Source organism: Cebus imitator, unplaced genomic scaffold, assembly GCF_001604975.1.
Source record: "Cebus imitator isolate Cc_AM_T3 unplaced genomic scaffold, Cebus_imitator-1.0 Scaffold64, whole genome shotgun sequence".
NCBI classification, from domain to species: domain Eukaryota; kingdom Metazoa; phylum Chordata; class Mammalia; order Primates; family Cebidae; genus Cebus; species Cebus imitator.
In genome coordinates this window covers 1,382,906-1,389,586 of record NW_016107379.1, presented here as the reverse complement: position 1 = coordinate 1,389,586, position 6,681 = coordinate 1,382,906, and the positions used below count along the sequence as shown (strand labels likewise).

General features: G+C 35.7%; 1 non-coding gene across 1 annotated transcript; it reads right to left on the bottom strand.

Annotated features, from left to right (window-relative positions):
• Positions 1-833: 833 nt before the first annotated feature.
• LOC119471570 lies at positions 834-947 on the bottom strand. Its single transcript, XR_005200639.1, has one exon. It is a non-coding gene; the product is annotated as a U5 spliceosomal RNA (small nuclear RNA).
• Between the last annotated feature and the right edge of the window lie 5,734 nt (positions 948-6,681).

Sequence of the window (6,681 nt, the reverse complement as noted above, 5' to 3'; positions counted from 1 at the left end):
AGATAGGCCAGTGGGTTGCTATAAAACTCTCCATACTATTAGATTTGCCTTTCCTTTTGGATGACATGCAAGAGGCCATTTGGGGGGACTGCACGAAAGTGAAGAAGTATTTATAGTTAAGGCTCTTGTTGAAGGTGAGAAAACAAGACAAAGCCAAAACCAACTCTAGCAGATCTAAAGCAAGAGCAGAAATATTTTATCACATAACAGAACAGTCAAGGATAGGATTGCTGTGGCTCTCAAAATGATCTTATCAGGACTTAGTTATTCTTCCCTCTTGACTATATCTAGACACCAGTCTAGAAGTTCCAGGTTAACACTAAAGTTTCAGGTTCAAGTTCAATGGAAAAGGGAGCATTACATCCCAGTGGTTCAATAGTAACCTCCAAGATTAGTTCTGATTGCAAACAAACAAATTACATGCCAACTTTTGATTCAATCCTGTGACTAAGGGAATATTAGCACCTTGACTGGCTGGGACTAGGTCAGGCCACACAATTCAACATTGAATCTTTTCTACATTTTAAAAAATCCTATCAGTTCTTTTTCTCTCTATACTTTAATTTGAGTCATTTGCATTGATCTGTCTTTCACTTAATGGAAATTGTGTCCCATATGCTGTTAAACCAATCTGTTGCAGTCTTACTTTCATATACTACCTTTTAAAATTTTTAAATGTTCATTTGATTCTTTTGTTATAGATTCACACCAGACATATACAAGTATGTTCAAAGAAGCATTATTCAGAATAGATAAAATTGGAACATAAAGATTTTTTAAAAATTATGTTAATAACTTTAATTACTTATATATTAACATATATTATATAGAGACCCTTGTCAAAATAAGGTTTCAAAAATTGATTTAAGACTCAGAGTTGTTCCTCTTCATGAACATCTTCAGTAAAAGGAGAAAAATTTATAGGATTTGAAATGAAACCAGAGAATCAAAATAATTTCTATAAAAGTAGAATACATAAATTATCTATGTTATGTTCATAGAATGGGATACCATACAGTAATGAAAATGAATTAACCCCAACTATATCCAACATCATGGATAAAAGTTAAAAACATAAAATTAAGACAAAGCAGTCAGATACAAAATAATGTGTGATTATATTTATGAAACTAGGATAGCTAGGGACCAATGTTAAGATAGCAAAAATACAAATAAAAGCAAGGAAACAATTATGAACAAAGTCAGAATATATACTTTTAGATAGATATATTATATTTTGCAATAAAGAAAGTATAAGATAAAGGAAAGAGGTAATTCTGGGTTTTGGCAAAGTCATAAGAACATAAGCTGTTTACCTCTGCCTTTTACTTCTTTAGTCTCTTTTGCTGCCTCCTTTAAACACTATTACAAACTTTCCACAGTGATGCTCTCTCTTTTTATGGCCTGAACTCTCCACTCCTGTCCTAGAAAAGTGGTAAGTAATGGTATCTCCTGAAGTCCTCTGTCGGTGGACAGAAAAGTCAGTGTGTACTCTAGAAAGAGTTAACCATGTCTCTATGATCAATATGATAGATAGGTTCCAGGAGTCAATATGAGATAAGCCATAGCTGCAAGGAAGTTGGAAATAAGATAAATAAGATTGTGCCCTGGTAGTCACACTATAAAATCAGGTAATGAATTTAAACAGATTTGTAAATTCCCACATTAGGTAAGATTTGTTTAGTATTTACTAAGGCTAATTTGTGAAAAATATTACATTCATAATTCTTACAACAATTTTGCAAATTAAATGAGGTTATTTTCTTAATATTGCAATGGAAGAAACTGATGTTTAGGACATTTTCAACGAAGTCCTGTAGGTCACATGGTCAGAAAGTGCCAAAACTGAGATTGTCTGGCTCTTGAGCCCTTGCGGTGAACTCCTACATTATAATATCTTTACTAAGGAGATGCAGCAGCTCCCAGGCCTTAGCAAGACTAGAGAACTTCATCATCCATGGCATAATGTAGTAACAGAAGTCTGGCATATCAGAGTGACTTGGGAGGCCCAATCTCGGTACACTTCAGAAAGACAAGGTCCTGCCAATTGACTGTTTCTCATGATCCTTTAGGTTTAAGGCTATTTCTACAGTGAGGGTGAACAGATCAGACTTCTTAACCTCATAACACTAGACGTTTTAATTATGAAGATAATCTCTTGTCCTCTGAGTTATTGTTTAGCAAGCAGCTTTCTGATCATAAGTTGACTTTCCAAGAAGAACACATTGGAATTTGGAGTCTGTGTCAATGTGAATACTCTGGTGCGGGTGAGAGCTTTTATTTATCATTGTCTATAAATGTATTGGCATTCTTATTTGTTTGTAAGTTTCATGAGCTATGTAAATGTGAATTTTCTCATTAGAGGTTGGGTTTTGAAAGCTGGATTTACAAAGACTGATTTCTGAGTCTGCAAGACTGAAGACAGATCTCTGAATATTGGCAAATTCATCAAAGTAAAGTTATTATGTAAAACCCTTTGAACAATAAGCCAATGACACTTTTGTATTCAGACTTTAAACTTGGTGTGGGTTTAAATTTCTACTTAACTTCCACAAGGGTATCAGTTCACTTTATCTGGTGACTGTCACACTATAAGGCAGAATAAACCATGAAGCTATTACATCTCAGTAACGTGATTTGGTAGGGAGAGGTTTAAAGGAGTGCTATAGACTAAATTGTTTTTGCCTCCAGATTCCCATGTTAAAGCTCTAACCTCCAACACGATGATATTTGGAAGTGGAGCCTCTTGGGAGGTAATAGGTTATGAGGAAGTCATGAGGGTGGGGCCCTCTTGATGAGATTAGTGCCTTTATAGGAAGAGACACCAGAGTGAGCTTGCTTCCATTCTCTATTTGTGTACAAAGAGGTCACAAGATCACACGGCGAGACAGTGGACATAGATAAGCAAGGACATCTATAATGTCCTCACTAGAACTTGACATGCTGACACCCTGATCATGGGTTTCTAGCCTCAACAACTGTGAGAAAATAAATTTCTGTGGTTTCAGCCACCCAGGCTATAATATTTTGTTCTGGCAGCCCTAGCAGACTAATATGAGAGGTCAATGGAAAATAAGGAATAAATTTTCCTTTGAGTGACTGAGATGCTGTGGCAGGGGTAGGACAGGCTCACGAAACCTGAAAGGCCAGCCCAAGAGCGTAAAGCAGCTGGGGACATCACCAAAAAATAAGAAATTTTAAAAACTCCCTTTGCTTCATGTAGGACTGTCATATTTGGTATTCTGCACCAGGCCTCTCCTCTTAGATTTTTCTGTTTTCTGCATCTGTTTTATTCAGTGGAAGAGTTGCACTAGTGTCATCAACACTCAGAGCACTTTTAGAAAGTAAAAAATTTGACTCACTAAAAATGCTTCATTACATAGTATTCCTTTCACAGATCATTCTTTCCTTTCTGGAAAAGAATCAGGTTATAAAACCCAGGGAATGCAGTTAGCAGGACTTTTAAATGGTGTTTGATTTTTTAAAAGCCTGAGCATCTGACCATGGTTTTTCCAAGTCAAACAGCAGTTTAAAAACTAAGAGGCTTTGAAGTCAGAGGCCTATAATGCTGTGAGCTACTCTCTCTCTCTCTCTTGCTCTCTCCCCTGAAATAGTGGGTGAAATCAGATGAGAAAATTCATACAGATATTGTTTGTGTTTCTCCTCATGGAAGGTCATTTCTAAGAGTCTGCCCTATAAACCTTACTTAAGTTCTGTAATGCACTGAGACACTTTTTTGAAATATATAAGAAAAAAAATTCAGTAGGCTGAGGAAAACTTATGTAACCACACTGTTATTACTTTTAAACATGAAAAATGTCACTTTCCCTTTACTTTTCAAATAATGAACAGAAAGACCCAGGCTTTATGAAGGTCACCTAGTAAGCCAAGACCAATACTGATTTTAAACTCACAAAGATAGAGGCCTCTTTAAAGAATGCAAAGGTCCCAATAATAATAGCTATCTTTTATATTGTACCTACAACATACCAATTACTTTGCTTGCTATCTTGCTTTATTTTTCACTGCTGCAGGACACCCTCAATGTGATATTTGTAATGGATAAAGAAAGTGAAGTTCAGAGTGGTTAAGTAACCAGACCAAGACACATTACTCATAAGAGGCTGTGTCATAATATAAAACTAACTCTCTGATTCTAAAATCACATTCTCTCCACTATGCCATGGAGATCAATAATAATATCTACATTTCTGGACACACTCAGTAAATCTGTTAATATTTACATTTTAACTTTAGAATAGCAGAAAACTTTCAGTGAGAGTAAGAATGGTCCAGTGACTTGAATGTTTTTTATAACTACAGACTTTTTTTTCTCAAGCAAAGCTGATTTTTAAAAATGGTAGTATGTGTTTGCCAGGAAGGCAGAAAAGTTAGAGACATTGAAGACTGTGTTTTACCAGAAGGTTCTAATCATGCCATGGTAACCAAGCATTACGGTATTGATCTGCATAACTAACAGTGATCATAATAATTCACACTTGTAGAGTACTTTTCACATTGGAGATAGTTGTTTGGAAGAAGACAAGACAACTGGATCAGAAAAGAAGCCACACCATGTAGCGAGATTAGCTTTCTCTGGGAAATGCTTAGATCAAAGTTTTTATAGAAAGTGAGGAATTGTACCTCACAAATTGTCACCAGGAAAGCAGTCTCCCACAAAATGCAATAAATACAAAAGGAATCGGAAACTGGGAATTGGCTTGTTATAACAACGTGTGAAATGAAGAGTGCTGAGTGGAGGTAGTTATAAATAATCAGAGTGGGAGAAATATTACCTGAAAAAATAGAGGTGTAAGGGTATGTTTGTGATCAGTCTACTGCATTAAAGAAGGAGGGATGTTTGGTCTGTTTGACAGCTCTATCCCCAAAGAGGAGGAAAGAGATCCATTAGTTTGCTTTATCTTCATAATGCTTCCAAGATAATCCAACTCCGTGGCCCTGATTCCACACTCTCTAAGCAACCTTCTGATGGTAACTGGGTTTCTCAAATAGATTTCTTTCCTTGGAAGGAAATGAGTGAACAGACTGACATTATTCCGTCTGCTTGGCAGTGTGATTTCTCACTGTAGATTAAGATTTTGGCTCGGGTGATGGGTGCACCAAAATCTCACAAATCACCACTGAGAAACTTACTCATGCAACCAAATGCCACCTGTACCCCAATAACTTATGGAAAGAAAAGATTTTGGCTCTTGAATTTGGTATACTTGAGTGATTCGAGTCAGGTCTCTTTAGGCCTGACTTCTCAAGGCCCTGAGCCTGCAGAACTGACAACAGCAACCACTTACATTTGTATAGTGATTTATAGTTTATAAGCCTTCTAACCGATGTCATCTTATTTAGTCATAATGTGTCTGTGAGGTAGTTATTATGATCTATATCTAATAAGACTTGGAAAAGTTAAGCAAATTTCTCAAGGTCATCTAGTAAGAGGAATACAGAACAAAAAACCTAGCACTTCTGAGGCTAAATTCAGAGCTTCTCCACTACCAGGGACCGGTGAGTACACAAATGTATAAGAATTCATGAGATTGAGTTTGCAACGACCTGTAGGCTTGCCAATATCTTGCTGCAAGAGAGGTTCCTCTTTCTAAAGGAGTTACTTTTTTTAAAAGCTTATTTAGCTGTCACTCCCAATCTCCCCATTCCCCATCCAGCCACAGGAAACCCACTAACCCAAAATCTACTTTCTGACTCTATAGATTTGCCTATTTTTGGCATTCCACATAAATAGAATCATACAATGTGTGGTCCTTTGTGTCTGGCTTCTTTCACTTAGTATAATGTTTTCAAGGTTCACCCAAGTTTCAGTATGTATCAGTGTTTTAATCCTTTTTTATTGACAAATGATATTCCATTGTATGGATGTATCACAGTTGGTTATCCAGTCTTCAATTGGTAGACATTTTGGTTGTTTCCACTTTTTGACTATTGTGAATAGTGCTGCTATAAACATTTATGTACAAATCGTTTGTGAGCATGTGTTTTCATTTCTTTTGGGTATATAACTAGGAGTGGAATTGCTGGATTGTATAACTCTACATTTAACCACTTGAGAATTGCCATATTGTTTTCCAAAGTGGCTCTTAATCTTATATTCCTACCAACAGTATATGAGAGTTTTAGTTTTCCATAGATTTGCCAACACATGTTATCTGACTTTTTGAGAATAGCTATCTTAGTGGGTATGAAGTGGTGTCTCATTATGATTTTGATTTACATTTTCCTGATGGCTAATGATGCTGAACATCTTTTTTTGTGCTTACTAGTCTTTTGTGTATCTTCTTTGGGGAAATGTATATCCAAAATCCTTCCATTTTTAAAGAGGTTATTTGTCTTTTTATTATTGAGTTGTAATAGTTCTTTGTATATTCTGGATACAAGTCCCTTATCAAATACATAATTTGAAAAAACCTTTGTGTCATTCTATAGGTTGTCTTTCACTCTCTTGACTGTGTCCTTTGTATTACACTAGTTTTTAATTTTGATGACAAATTTATCTTTTTTTCTTTTATTATTGTGCTTTTGGTGTAAGGAGGGATATTTTTGAATAAGGAAAAAAGTTGATTAGATGTCCAAATGATACTCATTATTACTTCAAGGTTAAAGTATAAAGGAAAGCACAGTTTCTGAAGATAAGTGTCTGCTTTTATAGAGTTT